Source organism: Poeciliopsis prolifica, unplaced genomic scaffold (genome assembly GCF_027474105.1).
Source record: "Poeciliopsis prolifica strain line A6 unplaced genomic scaffold, Auburn_PproV2 SCAFFOLD163, whole genome shotgun sequence".
Classification (NCBI taxonomy): Eukaryota; Metazoa; Chordata; class Actinopteri; order Cyprinodontiformes; family Poeciliidae; genus Poeciliopsis; species Poeciliopsis prolifica.
This window is the reverse complement of record NW_026562538.1, coordinates 212,875-225,000: the sequence shown is the minus strand read 5'-3', so window position 1 is coordinate 225,000 and position 12,126 is coordinate 212,875. Positions and strand designations below refer to the sequence as shown.

The window sequence follows — 12,126 nt, the reverse complement described above, 5'->3', positions numbered from 1 at the left end:
GTCCCTGTCGGGTCACCAGGACCCGGGTTCTGACCCCCCGGGTTCTGACCCCAGGTGCTCAGAACCCGGGGGCTCAGAACCCGGGGGGTCAGAACCTGGGGGGGCAGAACCCGGGGGGTCAGAACCTGGGGGCTCAGAACCTGGGGGGTCAGAACCCGGGGGGTCAGAACCTGGGGGGTCAGAACCCGGGGGGTCAGAACCCGGGGGCTCAGAACCCGGGGGGTCAGAACCTGGGGGGGCAGAACCCGGGGGGTCAGAACCTGGGGGCTCAGAACCTGGGGGTCAGAACCCGGGGGGTCAGAACCCGGGGGGTCAGAACCCGGGGGGTCAGAACCTGGGGGCTCAGAACCCGGGGGTCAGAACCCGGGGGGTCAGAACCCGGGGGCTCAGAACCCGGGGGGCAGAACCCGGGGGGTCAGAACCTGGGGGGTCAGAACCTGGGGGGGTCAGAACCCGGGGGGTCAGAACCCGGGGGGGCAGAACCCGGGGGGTCAGAACCCGGGGGCTCAGAACCTGGGGGGTCAGAACCCGGGGGCTCAGAACCCGGGGGGTCAGAACCCAGGTGCTCAGAACCCAGGGGCTCAGAACCTGGGGGGTCAGAACCCGGGGGGGCAGAGACGTGTTCAGCGCCACTTTCAGGCCCAGTTTAAAACGTACAACACAATTCCAGAGGTTCTGATGGGGAAAAAGTCCGAGCTGAGGAACATAGACCCAGTCAAGGTTCTGGTGCTTGCCAATTCAGTCAGAACAAATCAGTTCTGCTGGTTCTGGACCAAACCAGAACCAGCAGAACTTACATTTTTCTTTATTTTTTTGTGACATCAGAACTTCGTATAAGAAAACCCAAAGAAGTTCCGATCTGGTTTAATTCTTGGGACTGATGGTTCTGACCCAGAACCGGAGAACTGTTGACATCACAGCCGTGAGCCCAGGTGTGTTCAGGTACCTGCTGTGTCACATTCAGAGGCTCTTATTTTGGAAGGCAGTCAGGTTTGCAGCTTGTTGAGTCATTTTAATGGACGAAGATTTTTCCAACATTCTTCTTAGGACAAAACACAGAAGGTTTGCGGTTCTAAGGCCCGGTCCAAATCCTCTCATGTTGAAGGTTAAAGGTCGCAGTGTGTCCCACATTCTCCACATCCGCCCTTCGCTTATTTGGGTCATATTTCTGTCCCGACGCGAAGTTCGCATTTTTAACGTTTTGAGTTAAAAGGCAGATTTATGGAAAAGTTCTGTTGTTTTTCCGTCTTGATAGAAAATTCAAAGAAAATATCATAACAAGGCATTTTAGTAATAAAAAGTTTGATTTGATAAACTGAGCAGGAAAAAGAAGAAATAAAATAGAATAATCTCAAACTGACCAAGGAAAGAAAAACTAAATGGCATGAAGACAAATTTCAGATCTTAAGTTATTAACATGTTGGTTTAAAGTTTGGGCTTGTGTGATGTTGCAACGTTTAAGCGCTCTAAAATAAAATTATTTCACTATATGAAGGTGATTTTTAACTTGGCCAGAGGATTAAATATATCACAATTTAACGCTTCATCCCTGTTAGAAGACCAAATTACATTATATAAAACTTACATATAGATTTATTGAATATCCACTTATGAAAATCTTTCATAAAATGCAGGAATTGATATTTATTTTGAATTTCTGCAGCAGAAATTACACATATTATGAAATTAATATCTTAAGTTTGTTGTGGGTGTAAAAAAAAGCAGTTTGGTTTTATTATCATGATTTTTATTGTGATTTTAAACATGTTTTTCTCTCAGACTAGAGGTGGAAACTGATTTTTGGTTCATAAAGTCTCAACTTTCATAGTTTCTTGAAAAAAGGACATTTTAGTTCCATCAGTCTTCTTGTTTTTCACATCAGGCCTTTTTCATTTTTTATGTGTTTGTCCTGAACTTGATCTTTATCATTATCTCCACTTCATACCAAACTAACTTTGATCTGCATGAAACAGGCGGTTTTATGGCTCAATATCTCTGAGTCAAATAGGCTGACAAATTCTTTATTATCACATTTTAATATGTAGTTTTGGGAAATATGGCAAAGTTCACACAGCGAGCGCAAAAATAGGCTCTGACTGAATCCCCACTTCACCGGGCCGGCCTCACGCCCGCCATGTTTGGTTCCTATCCAGAGGTTCTGCTGCATCCGGTCCGGTACCGAGTCTCAGGGATGCTTGTTGTCTCCATGGAAACCTTCAACATGGTGCCAGCAGGGAAGTGATCAGTTCTGAGAAGATCTGGGATTATAAAATGCTGCTGGTTTTGGATCCGTCAGGAAAACAGAACCTCACTGCAGGAGAACGTCTGGACCGGCTTCAGACACAGAGGAGGAGGAAGGAGCTCCACATGGATTCTGGATCAGAATCTGGTTAACATGCAGATCTCTTTGCACATCATGACAGTTATTGGAGCAGCTGGTAGCTTGAGCGCCCTCGTGTGGCTGCAGCCGGAACTGCTGCTGAGTTTCCTGTTTCATCACAAGCTGCTGGTGGAGAGCAGCGTGGGAAAAGGAGGATCATATGACCCAGCACAACTGAAGAGGAGGAGCAGAGTGCTGCTGCAGAGAGGATGAAGATTACCAGAGACACAGCGGGACCAGAACCCATCAGAACCGGGACAGAACCGTGTCCATGGAGGAGAGGACAGGCAGCAGAGAGGCCGTGCTGAAGTCGGGTAAGACTCACCCTCCTCTTCCTCAGGTGCTCCATGTTGGCTCCAGTTGGGTCCATGAGTTCCGGTTCTGCTTGGTTCTGCTTGGTTCTGCTTAGTTTTCTGGAACCAGAACCGGGGCCTGTTCTTTTCCCTTGCAGGAACAGAACCAAAATGTTCATCTTTGGTCTTCACAGCAAACAATCAGTTACAGGTTCCAATGCAGAAAGTCCTTCAAGACATGAGTCAGAACTTGGAGGTGCCGAACCCAGGAGAACCAAGTGGAACCAGGAGAACCAAGTGGAACCAGGAGAACCAAGTGGAACCAGGAGAACCAAGAGGAACCAAGAGAACCAGGAGAACAAAGAGGAACCAGGAGAACCACGAAGGAACCAGGAGAACCAGGAGGAACCAGGAGAACCATGAAGGAACCAGGAGAACCAAGAGGAACCAAGTGGAACCAGGAGAACCAAGAGGAACCAAGAGAACCAGGAGAACAAAGAGGAACCAGGAGAACCAAGAGGAACCAGGAGAACCACGAAGGAACCAGGAGAACCTAGAGGAACCAGTAGAACCAAGAGGAACCAGGAGAACCTAGAGGAACCAGGAGAACCAAGAGGAACCAGGAGAACCAGGAGAACCAAGTGGAACCAGGAGAACCAAGAGGAACCAAGAGAACCAAGTGGAACCAGGAGAACCAAGTGGAACCAGGAGAACCAAGAGGAACCAAGAGAACCAGGAGAACAAAGAGGAACCAGGAGAACCAAGTGGAACCAGGAGAACCAAGAGGAACCAAGAGAACCAGGAGAACAAAGAGGAACCAGGAGAACCAAGAGGAACCAGGAGAACCACGAAGGAACCAGGAAAACCAAGAGGAACCAGGAGAAAAGAACTAGGACCAAGAGGGAAAAGAAAACCAGGAGGAACCAAGAGAACCAAGTGGAACCAGGAGAACCAAGAGGAACCAGGAGAACCAAGAGGAACCAGGAGAACCACGAAGGAACCAGGAGAACCAAGAGGAACCAGGAGAACCAAGTGGAACCAGGAGAACCAGGAGGAACCAAGAGAACCAAGTGGAACCAGGAGAACCAAGAGGAACCAGGAGAACCAAGTGGAACCAGGAGAACCACGAAGGAACCAGGAGAACCAAGAGGAACCAAGAGAACCAGGAGAACAAAGAGGAACCAGGAGAACCAAGTGGAACCAGGAGAACCACGAAGGAACCAGGAGAACCAAGAGGAACCAAGAGAACCAGGAGAACAAAGAGGAACCAGGAGAACCAAGTGGAACCAGGAGAACCAAGAGGAACCAAGAGAACCAGGAGAACAAAGAGGAACCAGGAGAACCAAGAGGAACCAGGAGAACCACGAAGGAACCAGGAGAACCAGGAGGAACCAAGAGAACCAAGTGGAACCAGGAGAACCAAGTGGAACCAGGAGAACCAGGAGGAACCAAGAGAACCAGGAGAACCAAGAGGAACCAGGAGAACCAAGTGGAACCAGGAGAACCAAGAGGAACCAGGAGAACCAAGTGGAACCAGGAGAACCACGAAGGAACCAGGAGAACCAAGAGGAACCAATAGAACCAGGAGAACAAAGAGGAACCAGGAGAACCAAGTGGAACCAGGAGAACCAAGAGGAACCAAGAGAACCAAGTGGAACCAGGAGAACCAATAGGAACCAAGAGAACCAGGAGAACAAAGAGGAACCAGGAGAACCAAATGGAACCAGGAGAACCACGAAGGAACCAGGAGAACCAAGAGGAAGCAAGAGAACCAGGAGAACAAAGAGGAACCAGGAGAACCAAGTGGAACCAGGAGAACCAAGAGGAACCAAGTGGAACCAGGAGAACCAAGAGGAACCAAGAGAACCAAGTGGAACCAGGAGAACCAATAGGAACCAAGAGAACCAGGAGAACAAAGAGGAACCAGGAGAACCAAGTGGAACCAGGAGAACCACGAAGGAACCAGGAGAACCAAGTGGAACCAGGAGAACCACGAAGGAACCAGGAGTACCAGGAGGAACCAAGAGAACCAAGTGGAACCAGGAGAACCAAGAGGAACCAAGAGAACCAGGAGAACAAAGAGGAACCAGGAGAACCAAGAGGAACCAGGAGAACCACGAAGGAACCAGGAGAACCACGAAAGAACCAGGAAAACCAAGAGGAACCAGGAGAACCAAGTGGAACCAGGAGAACCATGAAGGAACCACGAGAACCAAGAGGAACCAGGAGAATCAAGAGGAACCAAGAGAACCAGGAGAACAAAGAGGAACCAGGAGAACCAAGAGGAACCAGGAGAACCACGAAGGAACCAGGAGAACCAAGTGGAACCAGGAGAACCACGAAGGAACCAGGAGAACCAAGAGGAACCAGCAGAACCAAGAGGAACCAGGAGAACCAAGTGGAACTAGGAGAACCAAGAGGAACCATGAAAACCAGGAGAACCAAGAGGAACCAGGAGAACCAGGAGGAACCAGGAGAACCAAGTGGAACCAGGAGAACCACGAAGGAACCAGGAGAACCAAGAGGAACCAGCAGAACCAAGAGGAACCAGGAGAGCCAAGTGGAACCAGGAGAACCAAGAGGAACCATGAAAACCAGGAGAACCAGGAGGAACCAGGAGAACCAAGTGGAACCAGGAGGAACCAAGTGGAACCAGGAGAACCACGAAGGAACCAGGAGAACCAAGAGGAACCAGGAGAACCAAGTGGAACCAGGAGAACCAAGTGGAACCAGGAGAACCACGAAGGATCCAGGAGAACCAAGAGGAACCAGGAGAACCAAGTGGAACCAGGAGAACCACGAAGGAACCAGGAGAACCAAGAGGAACCAGGAGAACCAAGTGGAACCAGGAGAACCAGGAGGAACCAAGAGAACCAAGTGGAACCAGGAGAACCAAGAGGAACCAGGAGAACCAAGTGGAACCAGGAGAACCACGAAGAAACCAGGAGAACCACGAAGGAACCAGGAAAACCAAGAGGAACCAGGAGAACCAAGTGGAACTAGGAGAAACAAGAGGTACCAAGAGAACCAGGACAACCAAGAGAACCAAGTGGAACCAGGAGAACCAAGAGGAACTAGGAAAACCAGGAGGAACCAAGAGAACCAAGTGGAATCAGGATAACCAAGTGGAACCAGGAGAACCAGGAGGAACCAGGAGAACCAAGAAAACCAGGAGAACCAAGAGGAACCAGGAGAACCAGGAGAACCAAGTGGAACCAGGAGAACCTAGAGGAACCAGGAGAACCAAGAGGAACCAGGAAAACCAGGAGAACCAAGAGGAACCAGGAGAACCTAGAGGAACCAGTAGAACCAAGAGGAACCAGGAGAACCTAGAGGAACCAGGAGAACCAAGAGGAACCAGGAGAACCAGGAGGAACCAGGAGAACCAGGAGAACCAAGAGAAATGTCCGTTGTTGGCTTGTAGCATAGCCTCGGTTCTGTTGGCTGCTGATGTCCAGATTAAACGTCTCATTTCTGGAGACTCATTTTTATCATGAATGTCCTTAAAGGGACAGTAAATTGTAACCAGACAGTTTGTCTCTGCATTCAGTGAGTGAATAAATAATATTTAGCATCATTTAGCACCAAACGTATAAAGACCTGTACAATCTGAAGGGCCACAGAAATCAGCTGCGGCGGGCCAGATTTGGCCTGCCAACCTTTAGTTTGGCACCTGTGAACTAGGAGGTTCTGTTAAAGTTCTACAGGTCCGGTGGAGTTGGAACCTGCAGGTGTCCTGATGTTTGGGTGGTTCTGGGACACTGTTGTGTCTGGTTCTGGTTCGGTCGGGTTCTGTGGGTTGCGTTTTGCCCTGTGCGGTGTCTGCAGGTGTTCTGACCCGCAGCAGTCTGAGGATCTCCTTCAGAAACGTAGATGGACCGGAAGGATCCGGTTCTGGCTCGGATCAATTTGGAGCAGACCCGATCATATCACAGCAGCAGAAACATCTGAGCTGGGTCGATCCGGTTCTGAAACAGAACCTGACAGAGTTCTCATTGTACCATCATGTATGGATCCGTTCTGATCAGAACATTCTTCCTGAGCCCATCCGGAACCAGAACCTCTGCTGAACTGGACCTGACCCTCATTAAATCAGAGCCGGTCTCTGAGCAGAGCTGCATGTTGGATCTGATTTTTCTGAAACATGAAGCGTTGCTCTCTGGTTGCAGCTTTGTTTCAGACAACGGAGGAAATCCGACCCGGACCCAGAATATCTGAGGGCCGACACACACACACACACACACACACACACACACACACAGAGAGACACACACACACACACACACACACACCACACACACACACACACACACACACACACACACAGAGAGAGACACACACACACACACACAGAGACACACACACATACACACACACAGAGAGACACACATACACACACACACACATGCATGCACGCACGCACACACACACACACAAAGACACAAACACACACACACACACACAGAGACACACACACACACACACACATGCACGCACGCATGCACACACGCACGCACACACACACACACAGAGACACACGCACACACACACACACACACACACACACACACACACACACACACACACACAGAGATTTTATTTTTTGTAATTTTGTTAATTTACCAAAATAAAGAAAACCTGATTCTGAAGAAAAAGACCAAAGGAACCATCTTCTAAAAAAACACAAGAACTGTGGGAATAAAATAAAACCTGACGTGATTAATATAAAATATTACATATTTCTGACATTAAAAAGACAAGATTATGGGGAAAATCATATGATTTGGAAATTCAGTGATGCTATCATTTCAGATGATCAAATGTTGAAAAGTTAAAAAACATTCTAAAGTATTTCTGTAGCATTACCTGTAGGTCAGAGGTCAATGCCTTTTGGGGTCACGGCAGAGAAAGTCTGTGTCCAGCTTCTGTCCCTCAGCATGTCTCTGTGTCCTCAGCCTCGGCGGACTCTGATCTGCAGCAGCATCGCCCCGGTGGTGTCCACGGGAGGCCGTCCCCGGCATCCAGCTGCGTCCCCCGCCTGACTACATGGATGGAGACGAAGACCTGATCAAACCCAAGAAGCTGCTGAATCCCGTCAAGGCGTCCAGGAGCCACCAGGAGCTGCACAGGGAGCTGCTGAGCAGCTGCAGACGGTGAGACATCTCTGTCCACAGGGGGACGGGGAGGACAGGGAGGATGGAGGGGTAGGATGTCCCCTCCATCCTCCCTGGGTTAGGGTTAAGTTTAGGGAAGGATGGAGGGAGCAGGGGAGGACGGAGGGGACAGGGGAGGATGGTGAGGACAGGGGAGGATGGAGGGGACAGGGGAGGATGGTGAGGACAGGGGAGGGTTGTGAGGACGGAGGGGACAGGGGAGGATGGTGAGGACAGGGGAGGATGGTGAGGACAGGGGAGGATGTTGAGGACAGGGGAGAACGGAGGGGACAGGGGAGGATGGTTAGGACAGGGGAGGGTGGTGAGGACAGGGGAGGGTGGTGAGGACAGGGGAGGACGGAGGGGACAGGGGAGGATGGTGAGAACAGGGGAGGGTGGTGAGGACAGGGGAGGACGGAGGGGACAGAGGAGGATGGTTAGGACATGGGAGGATGGTGAGGACAGGGGAGGACGGAGGGGACAGGGGAGGATGGTGAGGACAGGGGGGATGGTGAGGACAGGGGAGGACGGAGGGGACAGGGGAGGATGGTGAGGACAGGGGAGGATGGTGAGGACAGGGGAGGACGGAGGGGTAGGATGTCCCCTCCATCCTCCCTGGGTTAGGATAAAGTTTAGGGAAGGATGGAGGGGACAGGGGATGATGGTGAGGACAGGGGAGGACGGAGGGGACAGGGGATGATGGTGAGGACAGGGTAGGACGGAGGGGACAGGGGAGGATGGTGAGGACAGGGGAGGGTGGTGAGGACAGGGGAGGACGGAGGGGACAGGGGAGGATGGTTAGGACAGGGGAGGATGGTGAGGACAGGGGAGGATGGTGAGGACAGGGGAGGACGGAGGGGACAGGGGAGGATGGTTAGGACAGGGGAGGACGGAGGGGACAGGGGAGGATGGTGAGGACAGGGGAGGACGGAGGGGACAGGGGAGGATGGTTATGACAGGGGAGGATGGTGAGGACAGGGGAGGACGGAGGGGACAGGGGAGGATGGTGAGGACAGGGGAGGACGGAGGGGACAGGGGAGGACGGAGGGGACAGGGGAGGATGGTTAGGACAGGGGAGGACGGAGGGGACAGGGGAGGATGGTGAGGACAGTCAGCTGCACAGACTGCATTACATCACATTAAATTATATTACAATGAATAACATTAAATAATTTTATATTCAATTAAATTTTATTAAATACAACTTCATTAAATAAAACTACATTAATTATATTAAAGGATCAAAATTTTTGTAATTAAAAGTTAAAAATGTGTTTAAAAAGAACCAAAAAATGGGGAAAAGTTTGTTATGTTCAGATGCAGAACATGCAGCAGGCCTGAAGTCGGACCGGGACCAGAACCAAGCGGGTCAGAAAGTGGCTGGGGGAATCTGCTGATTGGCTTGGATTGCTCTCCACCTGCCAGCAGCCAACCAATCAGAGCGCAGCTCTGCTGTTGTTGTTGTTCTGTTCAGGCTGTTTGTGAGTGCTGTTGCTAAGCAACAGACTTTTGAGGCCTGTGGGAAAGTTTTCACAGAAACAAAGCTGCAGCACAAAGCAGCAGCACAAAGCTGCAGCACAAAGCAGCAGCACAAAGCAGCAGCACAAAGCTGCTGTTCAGAGTTCGCCTGACCCAAACTGCAACAGGAAGCTTACTGGGAACCGAACCACAGACTCAGTGGGATCAATTCAGCCAATCACAGAGCCTGATCCTGATGTCAATAAAAACCTTGTGATCCAAACTGCACCTCCTCCCTGTCCCTGCAGGGGGGGCAGCGGCGTGGAGACCAAGCCGGAGCTGCAGCGGGTTCTGGAGTCCAGGAAGCGGGATCAGCTGATCCGCCAGAGGAAACAGGAAGAGGAAGCGCGCAAGAAGATTTCCCCGCTGGAAGCCGAGTTGCTCAAGAGACACATGAAGCTGGAGGAGGTGAGAGCAGACTGGACCGGACCGACATGGACCGGAGCAGACTGGACCAGAGCAGACTGGACCAGAGCAGACTGGACCGGGCCGACATGGACCAGAGCAGACTGGACCAGAGCAGACTGGACCAGAGCAGACTGGACCAGAGCAGACTGGACCGGAGCAGACTGGACCGGACCGACATGGACCGGAGCAGACTGGACCGGAGCAGACTGGACCAGAGCAGACTGGACCGGACCGACATGGACCGGAGCAGACTGGACCGGGCCGACATGGACCGGAGCAGACTGGACCAGAGCAGACTGGACCGGACCGACATGGACCAGAGCAGACTGGACCGGACCGACATGGACCGGAGCAGACTGGACCGGACCGACATGGACCGGAGCAGACTGGACCGGGCCGACATGGACCGGAGCAGACTGGACCAGAGCAGACTGGACCGGACCGACATGGACCAGAGCAGACTGGACCGGACCGACATGGACCGGACCGACATGGACCGGACCGACATGGACCGGACCGACATGGACCGGAGCAGACTGGACCGGACCGACATGGACCAGAGCAGACTGGACCGGACCGACATGGACCGGACCGACATGGACCGGACCGACATGGACCGGAGCAGACTGGACCGGGCCGACATGGACCGGAGCAGACTGGACCGGACCGACATGGACCGCGTTCATTGGACCAAACGTGGCTCAGGTGGGATGGACCAGGTTTGAACCAGGAACCAGGTCACCAGACTAGGATAACTATCCAGGATAACTGTATCCAAGGTAACCATATCTAGGGCAACTGTATCCTAGGTTACTGTATCCTGGGTTACTGTATCCAGGACACAGTGGTCCTGATGGGGTTCATCATAACTCTCAAGCTAAATGAATCGATGTTTCATCAATTTGAAAACGTCCTCAGTCTCCAAGGAAGCTATAGCTTCTGTGGCTGGTCTGGTCCAGACCCTTTGGTTCTGTTTGGACCAGAACCAAGGTTTGGAGCCCATTAACCCTTTAACTGGACCCTTCTAAACCCTGACTAGTAAGTCAATGGGTCCATGAGAAATCAAGGGTCATCATGACAGTTAAAGGTCAATCAGTTCAGAAATGATCAGAAGTTCACAGAACCGGGCTGACCCGACTCTAAACACTCCCTGTCTGTCCGCCTGTCTGTCCCTCTGTCTGTCCATCCATCTCTCTGTCCGTCCGTCTGTCTGTCCCTCTGTCTGTCTGTTCCTGTGTCCGTCTGTCCACAGCTGGAGCGTCAGCAGGAGCAGCAGCAGGAGGAGAACCACAGAGCTCCAGAGTTCGTTAAAGTCAGAGAAAACCTGAGACGGACGTCCTTCCATGCAGACGAGAAGGAGGTGTAGAGATGGAGACACAAAGTGTCCAGAAGGTGACAGGGGGACAGGATGCTTTGGGGACTCTGCGAGGTTGGGGACGTGGCGGCCATGATGTCTCTCAGCAGATGTTAAACCTTTCAGATCCCTGATCTGATGCTAATGTTTCCGCATCATGATGATTGTTAGACAGCTGCTGCCCCCTGGTGGTCAGCTTGTAGACAGCAGCACCTGGATGAGCAGGTAGACCCACCTTAAGAGGAAGAGGAGGTTCTTCATCAGCCTGATGATGCTTTGACCAGCAGGACAGATTTTCTGCTCTCTCATTGGTCAGGACGATCCTCTGGTGTTTCAGCTCAAACTTCTTCTTCTTTGTGCCTTTTCTGTCAGGAACCGCTCCTCTGGGGCCTCCTCCTGCAGAAACAAGTTTTATGTAGATTTTATGAAACCAGAACCGTTTTATAGACGTAACCATGTTGGATCTGTGTCGTAGAGTTCAGCTCAGTGAGTTCAAGCTAACAGCTGCTAACATCGGGCCGCCCAGCTGTCTCTCTGCTGGGACCCAACGATGCAAAACAGCTGCAGTCACAAACCCACAGAGGAACCGCTGAGGCCGTGAATCCACTTCCTGTCTGAGGAGAACAGCTGCAGAGATTTCACAGCACTTCATGCTGAGACGGTGGACAGTAGGGTTTGTTGACTGATGTGCCTGAATAAATCTTTATTAAAGCAGCTCAGAGTTATGAACATTTTTTATTTAGTTACATCTTCTCTCATATTTATGTCACTTTCTGACTCCAGCAAAAAGAAACCTCCAAATACAGATAGACAGGGAGTAAACAGACTGTACAGGAACAGCCTGATCTGGTGGTATGGAAAGGTTCTTGAAGTTCTTTTCGATCCTTCAAAGGCTTCCAGACCATAGACAGCCTGATGTGGATTATCTCACCTGGTACTGAGCCAAACCAGAACCAGAAGAGGGTCCAAACAGCCAGACAAGACAGTTTGGTTGTGATCCGACACCAGATCCAGCTGCTG

At 51.3% G+C, this 12,126-nt stretch overlaps 1 pseudogene; it reads left to right on the top strand.

Annotated features, from left to right (window-relative positions):
* Positions 1 to 11,820, top strand: part of LOC129356288 (uncharacterized) — a 15,243-nt pseudogene extending 3,423 nt beyond the window's left edge.
* The last annotated feature ends 306 nt before the right edge of the window (positions 11,821 to 12,126 follow it).